Raw genomic sequence first — 16,153 nt, 5'->3', positions numbered from 1 at the left:
AATCAGCATTGTGCTTTGAATGAAGATTTCATATGATGCCTCATTGATCCTAAATGGAAATGGGGTGCATTTAACATCCAGTATGTCCACCATGGCAGCCATCTTGACAGTGTTGCTGTTATTGGTCCAAAATGGAAATTTATATCAACAAGGGTTTCCACCAGAAGACACAGGGTTCTACATAGGACCAGTTGCAGTCCAGGACTCCTTTCTTGAAAAAAGTCCCAGTCCTAAAATTATGAGTTCCAATAATTCTACTTTTTTTTCCCCTTGCAATAATTCACAGACTATATGCGTATTGTTGGGTTACCAATATACATGTCATCAGGTTGCTAATGCTGATTCAGTATGAAATATTTAGTATTTTAGTTATTGAATGAATAACTATAGCAACTGAGGTAGTTGAAATTCAGGGCTCATGAAAATTTCCTAGTAAGCAGACAAGTGAGTTATGAGAGTTTCTGTTATGTGTGAAGAGGAGTTTATGCACAGATTTTCCTGCCAGAATTTGATCAGAACAAAGCTACAGTGCAGAGCGAGTGTTGACACTGTTGGCAAAGTTATGAGAATAAATGTTGTTAATGTTGACAAACAAAACTTTGATGTGAGATACTGGCAGTCAATATATGGAATAGAAATCTGTATTGACAAAACAAAGAGCATTCATGTGCCAAAATAGATGAGCTTTAATTGAGTGAATTTACTAAAGTGCAGATGTGGCAACATTGTTATTAGTGACAGGAATATTGTGTTAATACATTTTGTTTAGAAACAAAAAAAAAACATAAAGAAGAAAAACCTGTGGGGAAGTAGCATATCAAATCATAGGAATAAAATTATGCTCTGCATCTACTGCCTGATGAGAAATATTGAGGGTCAAAACTTTTTGTATGAATCTATGTTGCAGATAGCAGATTTGTGTGTATGTGATTAGTCCATTCAAGAGTCACGGTCTGAGAAGACGGATAAACAATGCATTATCTAGTTGAAATGTATAGAAAGCTTGGCTTGAAAAGAACAACCTTTCTTCCTCTTCATTTAGTTTCTTTCCATTTTACTTTTGTTCTTTCTTTCCCTTGGTTAATTTTTTCATCTGTCTCTATTTTTACTGACTGAAAGAAGAACATTGTTATCAGAAATTAGTTTGCTTGGGGATGCATCATTCGGAGCAATTACAAGTTGTCAGTGTTTACTACTCTTCCCACTAATTGGATGAATACAAATTCTGTTGTAATTTGTAATGACTGAAAACAAGCGGGCATCAAATCTGCTGTTCGTGAGAAATTGTACTGAAAGTGGACACCAAATCCACTCTTCATAAGAAATTTTATTCAGAGTGTGTGATATCAATGGGCCATTGTATGCCAAACAAACTCGGGCTTGGCAGAATGTCAGCATTTGTTTCCTGTCATTTCAGTTATGTTTATAATCTCCTATTTTCTTTTGCTTTAGTTTTAAATGTGTGATGGGGATTCTCTGAAACTAGCTATCAGACATTGTTGCTGTCATTGTTATTGTTCTCAGTTCATTTATGGCACCAAAATGTAACAGTTGTTATAATTTATTAAAAAAAGCACATTAAAGAAACTTATAAAATTGAGCTGTTGTTGTTATAGGATTTAACGTCATTTTTTTTAGCACAAGCTAGGATATACATGGCAGAGGAAATCCCTAGGAAAACCCTGGAAAGAACCACCGACCCATGAGAAGCTACTGGCAAGCTTTCTCACATACCCACATTGGCTGAATCCAAGACTTAAACCTATGCAGACAGAGTGAGATGGCAGTTATCCATAATGGTGGGCACTTTAGACCACTCTGCCACTTGGGGCACCATATGAAATTGAGATTTAGATTTTGCCCCAGCCACTCCTCCCTCCGAAAATAATGTATCAGTTTGTAAAGTGTTTTTGTATTTGCTGATAGTTACATCTCTGTCAGAGTTTCAAGGGTACTCGAGCCCTCACGGATAGTAGAGAAAGGGAGATAACTTTTGTATGACATATGCTCTGGATGGCAGGACTTGGTTACTGTAACTGTTACTGGTCTCCTTACCTCTACAATGTGTGTTAGTAGTATTCAAATTACATTGAAACAGGTCTTGGGAAACAACTGTTACAGGAGACTACTCATCTTAAGAGAGTGGGTTCTCCATGCACATATTCGTTGATTATATAGTTTAATGAGAGGCTACCTGTTTAAAGAGACCATGATTTTTTCAATTCATGTTCTATGGCATTTATATATAAAAAAAACAACAGAAAGTCAGCAATATTCAGACAATTTGAACATCAAGTTTGCAGCTTCTACACTTTTTTCCTGCCATTTATAAATACTTAAAAATATGTTTACCTGGTGTTAAAGTCAATGATGCATGTGTCTGCTTGTCGTGACTAGTTAGTCTTATCATGACTAGTTAGTCTTGTCATGACCAGTTAGTCTTTTCATGATTAGTTAGTCTTTTCCTGACTAGCTAGTCTTTTCCTGACTAGTTAGTCTTGTCATGACTAGTAAGTCTTGTCCTGACTAGCTAGTCTTTTGCTGACTAGCTAGTCTTTTCCTGACTAGTTAGTCTTGTCCTGACTAGTTAGTCTGAGAATTCTTGTCCCCTCTGTATTGCCAATAGTTCTTTGCTGACTGGCTCTGAAGAAGAGTTGACACCAACAATATGTGTCTCTTAACTTGGAATATTCAGGGAGCACTTAATTACCATTTCTTTCCAGAATCATCTGTTTGGAAGAAAATCCAGCATTACAAGAATGTTAATCTCTAATTTACCACTGATTCTGGCTTTACTATTTTCCAGCAATTTATATAACCTTGTTTTCAGTTGATGGCGATTTTTATTGCATGCAGACATAATGCAGAATCATAAAATGGTGTATTATAATGGCTCATCTTCTGTATTACAAATATAATTATATGTCATTTGTCATGTTCTTATAAAAGGCTTTAAAAATTGCTATAATTTATGGCTCCCCCCTTTATATTTAGTACATTTCATATCTGTTTAAGTAACTTTTAATCTATGTGAGTTTCAAATTGGCAAATATATATATATATATATATATATATATATATATATATATATATATATATATATATATATATATATATATATATATTTCTAGCTCAGATAGATGAAAACCACTTTGAACAATATCACTTTCTGAGGCAAAAATTTTACCCAAGTGCAACTGAAGATCCATGTTATTTGTAAAAGAAAGAAATTTGGAAGTCATGTGGCAGATCTCTCTCCATAAAGATACATGGCTTGTTCATGTTTTCACTTCATGAATTAAGGATGAAATGAAAGAATTTGTAAAATTCCGTTGGGAGGTGTGTGTCTTTGATGAACAGATTTTCTCTTTACTGTTATTTGAAGAATATTGGTTCTTTTTCGGAGTACTGTAGACAAAAAGTGTTAGCATGGTGGCCCTAAATGGCAAGATGTTGTGGACGAAACAAGCATTTTCTAATATTAGAAAACTCTAATATTTGAAAAATAGATGTAGTTTTCTGCCAAACCTATCAGTAGTAGCCACTCATGGGAAAATGACAAACTGGCCTTTGTACACACGTGACCTCTTAATGCAAGTTCACCTTTAGAAATTAATTCTTGAACAAATACCAAGCGATGGATACTGATGTCATTATTATTATTATTATTATTATTATTATTATTATTTCAGACAAATGGCTTACTTTTATATAAGAGTTAATTGATGATCTGGTGTGTACATTGTAACTGTTTGCTTTTTTCAATCAATAATACATTTTGTGCTTAAAGATTTCATGCAGACTTTTCCATGCTTTGATAATAATAATGTTGATTGGAGGCTTTTGCTTTTAGTAATTAAAATGCATTTATCTGGCAGAAAAGAGTACTTGAAATTTGAATGCTGAATTTGATTTTTCCACATGATAAACAAATAATATTCCCAAGCCTCAAGGGCTGAGGCAGAGATGAGAGTCAAGACTAACAGCTGATTGTTTTGGCAATGTTGGGTGTCCAATACCAATACCCCCATTGACAAAGAAGCTTCAGGATGTTTGAGGATACAGTACTAAATGATATGCAAGAATGCCACAACAGACAATCTAGTACTAAAGATTCAGCATTCCTAAACATGTCAACAATCCACGGTTGGATGATGCATGCAGATACCTTCAGGGAAAGGAAATGATCCTTAAACATTTAAGTGCCAATCCAACAGCCGAAAATCAGAATAAATACTGTATATACCATGAGATCAAGAGGAAAATATGGCGATCCTATTTCTCTAGGTTGAACTCTTGCATCTCTGTTAAATTGGTATGAAATATGGTATACATCATTGGCAAAATTAAAAGCAGCTGTATCAAGCATTTAAAGAACTCTGATGAAATGGTCACCAGTGAACCAGAAATCTGAAATACATTGGCTGAAACATTCTTGAAGAACTCCTCAGAAGAGATTACTCTCTAAACCTCTGCCCAGTCAAAAAGTTGAAAGGACAGGTTTCTCCAAATTTCAAATCTGCTAATGGTGAATATTACAATCAACCTTTCACTCTCAGTGATAAGGCCATCTTGATCAAGTCCACGACAGTTCAGCAAGAAAAGAAGATAAACACCATCAACACCTGACCACTCTTACACTGCTAAACATTTTCATTGAAGTTTGGTAAACTGGCAACTTGGCAGAGTCTTGGTGAGAAGCAACAGTGATGCCAATACCCAAACCTGGAATGGACCATACTGACCCGTCAGCTGTCATCCCATTGGTATTAATATGTTCAATTTGCAAAACATAGAAGAGATGATAAGCAATTGACTACTCTAGTATCTCAAACTGAACAACCTTTTATTTGATGTTCAGCATGGATTATGCAAGAATGCCACAACAGACAATCTAGTCAAACTTGAATCATTTATTTGAGATGCCTTCATAAAGAACATTAAAGTCATGACCTTCTTTTTAGACCTGGAGAAAGCATATAGCACCAAGTAAATAAGCAAGCTAAGTCTAAGGGATGCCTGCCAAACTGTATCCATCTTTGTGAAAGATGGAATATTCAGAATTAAGGTAGTCAGCTCCATTTGTGAAAACTATCCTCAGTCGATGGGTGTACCTCAGGGCAGCTTATTGTCAGTCACCCTGTTCAGCATCAAAATTAACAACATACATGTACTGCTATGCTTAAAACCAGGAATTGACTGCTCATTGTATGTTGATGACCTTTTGATTTGTTATTTCTGTGTTGGAAATGCTGCAAATTTCTGTATTCCCAAATCATCAGCGTGGTTATCAAGGCTTCATAACAAACATGTGCAAGACAAAAGCGCGCTGACAGAAGCATGCTGACAACTGTGTCCAATCATAAACAACCTGACAAATATGCGCAAGACAAAAGCGCACATGTATACAAAGAGAAGGTGAGAAGACAATAAAAAAGGTTAACTGAGAAGACAATACAAAAATGTTAACTGAGAAGACAATACACACAAGTAAATTGTACGGTTGTCTTTACAATTTAATTGTGTGAAAAGAACAAGATCACAACAAATTGAAATTTGAGGGATTTTGTTCAGGCATCAAACAATCAGAGGCATCTAAATCAAAGTACGTTCGTCTTAATCACTGTCTCCAGGCTTTGGTCCCAACATACGGAACAGTACTGTTAGAAGATTACTTGCAAGGAATAGCTCATAACATTAACATCTAACGTTTCTGCTTACAATTTATTCATAAATCAGGCTAGTTTTGCACATTCTCCTTTTTTTCTTCAATATTGTAATAAGTCAATAATAGGTTTGTCAACATTTCAAAACAAGTGTGTATAGGGCACCTGCCATGTATAGAGTAATAAACATTCTAAGTAAATAAACCAACATTTTATAAGCAAATTTATGTTTTATTTATTTATTGCATTATATTGTAAAAACATTTGTTCACATGTTCTTAGGCACACTTATGTCCTGCGCACATCTGTTGCTGCGCGCTTATGTTGGTGTGCATTTGTCAGGTCACCGGTTTTCAAACCCACCTACACTGATGTTCAACCAGATTAAAATCAGATCTCCACTGTCCTACATGAAGATCTGACAGTGACCACTTAGGATTCACATTCAGGTGACCTATGTTATTACCATTATCGCTAATTTTGTCAGACAATCGGATGAAATCTTGTATCTTCACCTTTGGAAGACTGAGCAGTATGGCTGAAGAGCAGCAATGTGTGCTGAACAATTTGATTCACTTTCAGATTTTGGAAAGCAGCAATTCCATTGGCTAATTCAAAGGTCATTAGAACATGACCCCTAAGTGGTCGCTGTCATGTCTTCATGTAAGACAAAGTATATATGAGGTTAATGAGATTGAACTGATGTTTGACCTTTGTGAAATCAAAGAGCCTTCAAAAATCCTCTGCTTTTTAAATTCAGTGAAATCAGAGCCTGGTGCTTTAATCTTATGTCCCTGTATATAGAAACTTTGAAAGATGGAGACATTAAAAACTCTACATTCAGACCTCTAGAAAAACAAATTACATCATCTTTTCTGAGTCCATTTCTTTATTGAAAGCCTTGCAGAATCTTATGTTTGACAGCACACTAGTATAACAGATATTACAGAACATGATGTTTTCATACAGTTTGGATAAAGTATTACTTTTTGACTGCCTTGTCACACTGGCAGACAAATTAATGAAACAGCAGATAGAAGTACCTGTTTCTGAATTTTAGATTCCATATAATGACTTCCTATAGTGTAAATATCATCATGTTTTTTATATTTGGCAAGGGGCCCTGAGAGTCTGAGTGGTCTAAAGCGCTCTTCGTTACGGATCACTGCCATTTCACCTCTCTCTGCGTGGGTTCGAGTCTCGGATTCAGCTAATGTGGATATGTGAGAAAGCTTGCCAGTAGCTTCTCGTGGGTCGGTGGTTCTTTCCGGGGTTTTCCGGGGTTCTTCCTCCACCATTAATACTGGCCGCCATTTATAGCCTATCGTGTGCTGAAAAATGGTGTTAAAACCCTACAACAACAACATCATACTTGGCAAAATATGTAGAATGAAACTCCACCAATAAATGTAATAACAGCAAATCCACTATATTGGTGTCTCATAGATCAAATTAGAGATGAGGTGTTGTACTTGTTGCATATTGGACACATACAGGCAAAACCTATTATAACATGATTCATTATAACACAATTCCGCTTATAATGTGATGGCAGCATGGCTCCTCTCTTTTTAACATCCAAAATGCATGCTCTCAGAAAAGCTGATTATTCATATCCTGAGCAGATATTTAATCACAGCACTGCATTTATTGTTGCCTTAACTTCGAAATTTTCTAAAACATATAACAGTGTTATATTTGTTAATGAGAATATTTGATGTCTGATGAAACCTGGCGAATAAAACAAACAGTATATGATCAAGAGGTTAGTTAAAACTGATGACACTGAAATCTCAATGCACATTTTCTATGGGGAAGTGTTTTGAAAAACTTTTTAATGTGATACCACCTATATTGTGATGTTATTCTTTGGACCCTGAGTATTGCATTATAACGGGTTGTAGGGATTTTAAATGTGTTACCCTTATCTATGCATTTTGCATGAATTTTACTTTATCTTTTATATTTTGTCTTATTGTACTTTGTGATAGATTAATTGTGAATTCAGGGTTTTTTTACATTTTTGGAACATGGCTTTTAGTGGATACTACCTGCACATAGCCATGTTTATACTTAAGGGCTGCATACATGCATGCCATGCAGGTCATTGTAGCACAATGGTGGTTCATATCACAAGAACACTTTTTTAGCTTTCTCTGTGACCTGGTAATGTGTCCCTCATGAGAAATGTCTTTTGTCTATTAGGGCAAGTCCAAGCGGTGGCTACTGTAAATGGATTTGACTGCATATAACAGTAATATGGTTTTGCTGTTTCACTGTAAGACTGAATACAGTCCCATTAGTCTTGTGTCTTCTATCTAACCGCCTGGGGCAAAGTACAACTCATTACTCTTCTGCTATAATGCATGTTCTGGTGTTTACCTTTGATATAAAGTGTCAGACAGGTAGACAGTATCTCATTAGTTTTATCTTGCCTTTGATTAATTTGAGGAAATTAATTGTTATAAGTACTGTATATACTCTCAAAAGTCGGTTCCAGTGAGATACATACTGATCTCTCATTGCATAATGTGCTGGCAAATCAGGGTCTGTTTTGTTTGTTCTGCTGATTACTCCTGGCAATCAGCATACAGCCAGATTTGCAATGCATTATGCCATGGCAGATCAAGGTTTATGTGGCCTGACTTACAAGCAGATACAGATGGTATTCAGATTCATCTCTACCTGTGTGATAGACCAGAAGAGCTTATGGGAAGGTTTCTCCTACATCAGTCCATTAGCACAATATAAGGTCGAGTTTACAGAATAGTTTCCCCGAACCTGACTCATTATAGATAATATAAATGCATAAAGCTCTATTTGTGTACTTGTAAAGAAATAATTATGGATCAGTTATGATTTGTTTTCCATAAATATACCTCCTAGTAAAACATTTAGTCTAGAATGTGGGCTATTTCTATGAAGGCAAATGATCAACACTACTGAAAACTGTTAAAGAAAATTATGCAAATGACCTTTGACCTGCTTGTATAAATTTAAGGATTTTCAAGCACTTTTTCATTAAGCACAATCAAGATTGTGATTTTGCAATTAAAAACTCCAAGCACTTTTAGGGTCTTGATGTTGTCATTTAAAACTCAGAAGCTCTTTCAAGGTTGTGTACACCAGAACTATTCTAAAAATTACCAGGAGTTTCTCATGGGGACTAATGGTTTGGGGCCGAAAAGAAGATCTAATAGTTCAAGATATGACAGTTTCTTCCTTTTAACTTGCTGATGCCAGAACCATCTCTGATTATATTCTTCAACTGTAAAAAGATTTTCAAATCAGCTGCTGTGGTGGAAATGTCAGATTAACAGCATTTTCATTTAGAACCACCAACACCTCATTTAGAATCAACAAAATATCACAAGAAGTTTTCTGGTGAAAACTCCATCTTGATATGACTTTCCATTGGGGAGGAGTAACAGTAACAAGAATTTCAAGATGGCTTCCTTTGTGGTTATTCTAGATACCAGCTTGGTACCATTTCCAATATCAAAATGAACCAGCACTACAAAAAGTAGCGACATGATTTTGTGGTGGCCATAATGGCTGGCTGAGTAGTTCAAGTTTCATGTAAGAGCAACTAGACATTATAAAAAGTCGTTTACTAAATACGCCATGTTGATACAATAATTAATACAAGAGTTAAGTAGCTATAACAAAATTTTTAAGATGACCACTGTTACCAGTCATATTGGATGTCTGAAATGGCAGTGATGTTCATTTAGGACATCATTGTTATGTATGTTTAATTTGCATTGTTTGTTAATATTTTTTATTCATTATATGTTATGGATAATTGCACAGTATTTTGGACTTGACCTTTTTCAAAGTCAAGTTCATTTTCTACCTGACCTGAATAATTTATTTTGGCTTTGTAAACAACATGTTTGTCTCAATCTGAATCCAGAACATTGGAAATTCTCCATGAAATGCCTAGTCTACCTGTTGTTGACTCGATTTTATATTATAATTTTAGTAACAGACATTCTAATAGAGCCTGTTATGTTGTGATACATGTCTTTTTTTCCATCCTTCAGTTAGTTACCAATATTGTTTTGTACACAGCAATTAGGGTTGTCCATTGTTACACGGAGGGAATGAATGTCCCTCCGTATTTGGTTTTCGTTATCTAGGGGTTGACCGCCCTCGATGTTATTGCCCGGTTCGAGTAAATGTAAATATAAGTGGTGAAACTTATAGGTGGAATAGATAGAGATAGAGATCTGAGCAGGTATATAGAACAAACCAACATGAGCCCCCCGTACATGTAAACAAACAGTTTAATCAATTACATACAAACACTGTGAAAATTCATTACATCAGGAATGTACTCTGCTTTTAGAAATTTAACTTTCACCGAAATACAAAGAAAATGCAAATAGATCTAAATAAGATAGCCGATCTGTTACTGATAGATTTAGTTTATCATAGGATCGAGTGAACAATCGAAGTCAACATCTTGTACGATTTCATAACCTGCTCGTCCTCAGTCTGCTTTTGCTTCCTCTGTCGCTGTTCAGACCCTTGGATCTCAGGATGATACTTTCTAACATCCGTCTCAGGATACTCTCAGAATACTTCTTCAGAAATTAATACGTCGCAGGATTGCATCACAGGATAATACGTCTCACTGCACTCTCCTCTGTGCTTCTTTGTATAGGTCTCAGAATAACGTCACCTCATACGTCCCAGGAGCTATTTTCTCCCTTTTTAAATAAAAATAAATAGAGACAACCTAAATTTCTTGTTATTTATGAAACGGTTAATTCTTCATTATTCTCTCTCGTTATCAGATTTCACTATCAGTGCTAAACAGACGCTAAGGCTATCAATCGACTCCATATGTCCTATAATGACCCTAGTTAGTCAAATGGCTAATTCGTTACACCTTGACCTTACACATTAACACATACGCGAGGCCTGGGGTTCTGAGCCAGCCTCAGTTTACACAGTGAATAAATAGGATACATCACGTCAATCAATTACTAGATCATTTTAGTCAATACACACTTATTCTTAATCATACATGAAATCTTCTAAATTCGGCGAATTCACACGGATTCTCGTAATCAAATTAACTAATATAATGCATTAAATTCTTAGAACATAATCCTTATGCAAACAAGACGACAAATTCAACCAATTCGTCAAACTTATCTAAAGAAGATTAATGTACAACTTCCAATGCATAAACTCAACACAGTTATACTTCATAAAGTAAATTATTACACGAATATAGAAAAAAGATTCATGCAGATACAATTAAATAACTTAAGCAAAGCATTATATATGGCATCAACAAATTACATGGAATTGTCACACTACCTTTGCTTTCAACGTTCCTCCCTCCAATCGGTAAATTAGTTCGTTGGTTCCTTTCGACAATCGTCCCCTTTTTGGACAACAGTTGTTTTACAGAAATTTCTTGCAAATTTCCGGAGTCGTACTTTTTGGGTCTCCTCTCGTAGGAAAAGCTTAGACTGATTAAAATTCGATGCGGGCGATATTAAAACCTATGAAATTTTGTGTTGAAACACACCCTCTCATTTAACATACCAATCAGAACCAAATATCGCTGCCGCCTTTTTCCAGAGGCGCCAAAGTCAGGGTCAGCTTGACCTGGTAGTTTGAGTAACAGAGTTTCTGCGTTCTCTCAATTGTGACAACTTTACCATGAAAATGAAGTTTTCCTTGTCCTAAATTGTCTGCCTGGCTGCTGTATAAACAAATGTTTAATTAGGAACGAAATTCTCCCTCTAAAGGACATTACCGTACACGGTAGTATGGTGATATGATACGCGCCTGTCTCAGTAAACCTAATTAATGGTTGTCTGGTCTCAACTAATGTATTCTTGTTAGATCGACATAAAATTTGCCACTTCACATCCATCATCAGTAGTCACCAGACTTTGTGGATCACTTGTACTTGGTTTGTGGATCATTTGTACTTGGTTAAGCAAGGACCCAGTTGATTTTGGGATCATGGTTAAAATGATTAGAAGAGAAAAAAATGGCTACTGCATAACAGCTCAGTTCCCCACCATCTACAGGTACTTAACTTAGGTGGCGCTCACCAGATAATATGTACTTTTGAGAGAGTGACGTATGTAAGGTGAAGTAGTTCGCATTTAAAACATGCACAGTGGAGAGAATGTTTGCATACGTCTATGCTACATTAATGTAATGTGGATGATATTTCTTTTGGATATTGTACTTTTGGAAATTTTACATGATTTAAGCACACTGCTAACTAAAATGACTGCTCCCTTGTGTTAAAAAATCAGTCTGAATTAGTCTAAAGTACACTGTACATAGCAGCTATTAAAATAGGGAAAATGAATTTTGCCAGACTAGACAATACCAGCTTCTGAAAGTGCAATGAATGAATTACCAAATATATAAAATGTGAAAAAAGTTATCGGCTCTTTTTTATACAATTTACCTCTGAAGTTCAGGAAGTGAAAATGACCAAGTAGAGCTAGCACTTTTTTGAAAGGTGCACATTTGAAGTAAGGCCAAGCTGTATACTCTATAACCCATAGTACACCGATCAATCATACACCAAAATAATGGGAATTAAAGGTTCTTTGCATTATACCTAAGATATACAAGGTCTTTTTTAAATAGCCAGTATAACCAGTGAGGAAAGCCAGGGACATTCTTTTTCTTTAAATTCCTAACCCTATGCAAAATGCGAAACTGTATAGCGCCACCTTAATGGCTTGCAGCTGAGGTACAGAAAAAGCCTATCAAATTCAGGGTCAATAGGTCTCAGGGTTACTATGACTTAAAGAAGAACAATTGGTTTCTACACAGGGAAAAGGTCACGGTCACCTTGTCTACACAGAGGACTATTAAATGGGGGTGAGGGATGGGTGTATATAATCTAATTTAGAAATAGATGACAAAGAATGAACAAAGTTAATGCATTAATTTTAAAAACCATGTAATTATTTACACACATTAGAGAAACTTTTGAGCTCAATTCATCACTGCATTTCAGTTCTCATATATATATATATATATATATATATATATATATATATATATATATATATATATATATATATATATATATATATATATATATATATATTACTGTTCACTGCTGTACTGTAACGCTCAGATGTCATAGTTTTGGTCAATTGTGAAAGCCCAAATAGGAATTAAACTAGAATATTCAACTTGATTAGAGTGACATGGAAGTTTAAAAGTAAATGCATCATCAGCAAGGTGCAGAGCCTGCAGTCCACCTAGGAACTTTGTCAGTGGACAGTTGTTCACAGTGTGTGACATGGTCTGCAGATCTCTACAGCAACAGGAAGAGCCAGTGGCCAGGCCACTGTTCACAATGTGTGACATGGTCTGCAGATCTCTACAGCAACAGGAGAGTCAGTGGTCAGGCCACTGTTCACAATGTGTGACATGGTCTGCAGAGCTCTACAGCAACAGGAAGAGTCAGTGGCCAGGCCACTGTTCACAATGTGTGACATGGTCTGCAGAGCTCTACAGCAACAGGAAGAGCCAGTGGCCAGACCCCAGTGGACAAGGTTGACTGTACAACGACCCTGTCCTGTCCGGAAGCAGTTCAGCATGGTCCACAGATGACATGGAAGGCTGAAGCCACAAGTACCGACACATAGTTGAGTTACAAGTGTTGGAGACTACTTGACACTCCATGCCAAAATAGCTGTGATATCCTCTGACAACAAACCTAACCAGATTGGACATCTAAAAATCAAGCAGACTGCTGGATGTGAAATGATGTCCATATACAGTGGAAGTTTCTCACTGGCATAGACCTTAGCCAGCAATTTTTTGGTTGCTTTCTGTCAATGCAAATGTGGAGGAGGAATATTGCTGAGTACCGGCAGCCATGGTAAAGGTGTAGGACGTAGTATTCCAGAGATTATGTGCATTGTTGTTTGGAACTGGACATCATTTAATTTAATTTAAATAATCATATATTCATATCAACATGGGGGTTTTCTAAAAGACTTCTTTTGATGTCTAGTTGGTCCTAAATGAAAGTGGTTCTAATGAGACATGCAGTATGGCTGCCACAGTTGCTATCTTGAGATTACTACTTCTCCTGAATAAATGGTCATATCAATATGGGGTATCACTAAAAGACTTGTTAAGGTGTCTAGTGGGTCATATATTAGAATGGTATCAATTTTACCTCCAATATGGCCACCACAATGGCTGTCTTAAAGATATTGTTGGAGCTACTTGTTCCATGGGGCTGGTCATAATGAAATTGTGCTTTCACCAGAAAACATCTTATAATATTTCCTGAATGGAAATAGTGTGAATCTTGTATCTAATATGGCCTCATGGCAGCCATCTTAAAAATAATGTTATTCCCCAAAAGAGAGTTATATCAGCATAGGGTTTTCATCAGAAGACTTCTTATAATTTTTTGTTGGTCCCAAATTAAAATGGCGCTGATCTGAGATCAAGTATTGCCATGGTCGACATGTTGCAACTCGCAACTCTTTTCATGGCTATTCCTCTTAAATGGAAAGTCATTTTAACATGGCAGTTTTCATCAAAAGAGTTCTTATGGTGTTTAGGTCTTCTGAAATGAAAATGATGCAAACTGACCATCAATATGTTGACCATAGTGACCATTTTAAAATATTGTTATCTCTACTCCTAAATGAATGGTATATCAGCATGGGGTTTTCAAAAATAGACTTCTTGTGTTCCTAGTTTGTCCTAAACCAAATTGGTGCCAGTTATGCATCCAGTATGGCTGCCATGATACCTGTATTTAAAACCTTGCTGTCAGTACTCCTTCTGAATTATTGATGGTCATATTGAAATGGGGATTTCACCAGAAGACCTCAGATGATGTTTATTTGGACCTAAATCAAAAACGGTGCCAATCGGACATCCAGTATGTCCACAGCAACGGCTAATTTGACAATCATGTTATGGATGAAGAATAATATCAGAGATGGTTTCAACACTCAGCATTTAAAAGGAAGAATAGTGTCAGCATAATGGAAATGTTATTAATTTAGACAAAACCAAAGTGATGATGATAACCCCTCAACAGAGATGTAGCAGAATTAAAGATAATATTCTCCACATCTTTTTAATGATGTGGAACTGAAATGTTATGCAAGATAAACTTTTTTGAGTTCAAGTTGATAACATTGTTATGTTCAGAGTAATTATCAGTAATGTTACTACAATAGATGGCTAAGAAAATCTGGTTACTATCAAAAATGAAAGAATTTCTAACCTTCAGCCACAGGATAGTGTTTTATAAAAGTTATATTTAACTTTATCTGGACTACTGCAGCATCATATGGGGTAATGCTTCTAAAAAAGATTTGTTAAAAATGGAAAGACTTCAAAAATGTGCCATCAGAATTATCCATGACAAAACAGAATTGATAATGTCCACAAATGTATGAAGTGTTTGAAAATCATGACCATCTATGAAAGAATATGTTTAAGAAAAGCTAAATCTATGCATACAGTTTCAAATGGTTCTGTGCCCAACTATATAAATGATATGTTCAGTAAAAGGACAAATAATATCAATACATTTTCTTAGTCTATTGATTCTATGATCTATGTGATCCAGTAATTTCTTCTTTCTAACCCCAATATGGAATTGTATAAAAATAGTCTGGCTTTCTTGGGTCCAGTCATTTAATGGAACTGTCTACCTAAAGATGTAAATAAGCATCATCAGTGCCTTCCTTCATTATAGAAGTTGGAAATGGATGCAATCCATATAATGTCTTTAGCCAGTTATGACCAATTTTATGGTATATTTTTATATGTACTTTGCTATGTATATTTAATTTTCATTGTTTGTTAGTCCTTTTTTAATTAATTAGATGCTGTGGGTTATGTACAGTTGTATCTTCTGGCTGACCTTATCCAAAATCAAGTTCATTATCTGAGCAAAATCGTTGATTTCTTTTTATTATGTAAACAACTAATACATAGCTAATATTTTCTCTCTTATTGTGGTTTAACGTTAGGATCATTATCAATAGAAGTAAACATATTTATCTTGGTCTGAGTCAAGGACCTTGTGTTTACCACGTTCTTTATTATAATTTTAGTTACAGACCTTGTCTAATTATAGCTTGCATTGTTCTGGAAATTAACTTTTCTCCTATATTCGGGCTCTTCTCTTGTGTCTGTTTTTTATATTATCATGTTTATCTATAAATTATTCATTCATGCTATGGGATCCCGAGGCAGAATCATTTGTGTCCAGTGCTTGGTTTGGGCTGAAATTTGCTCAGAAATATTCTTCTCTAGAAATACAAAGTGTTCTATAATTTTCTTGGAAAGAGATATTAACTTGGAATTATAGTGAATTCAGATAGGGAAACATTGGATTATATTGCTGTGATTCAGCAGATATTGTTGGCACATCATTACAGTTCAGGCCATTGGTACATTAATACATTAGAGATTACTGGCCACTACACCCACATCATCAC

General features: G+C 35.6%; 1 protein-coding gene across 2 annotated transcripts in view; it reads left to right on the top strand.

Annotated features, from left to right (window-relative positions):
• Window positions 1–16,153, top strand: part of LOC149791578 (PTB domain-containing engulfment adapter protein 1-like) — a 116,793-nt gene that overhangs the window by 9,173 nt on the left and 91,467 nt on the right. The window lies entirely within an intron of this gene.

The sequence above is a fragment of the Sinohyriopsis cumingii genome, chromosome 9 (genome assembly GCF_028554795.1).
Source record: "Sinohyriopsis cumingii isolate HCF-2022 chromosome 9, ASM2855479v2, whole genome shotgun sequence".
Taxonomy (NCBI): Eukaryota; Metazoa; Mollusca; class Bivalvia; order Unionida; family Unionidae; genus Sinohyriopsis; species Sinohyriopsis cumingii.
Note: the sequence above shows the minus strand (reverse complement) of the source record. Positions and strands in the feature narration are given on the sequence as shown.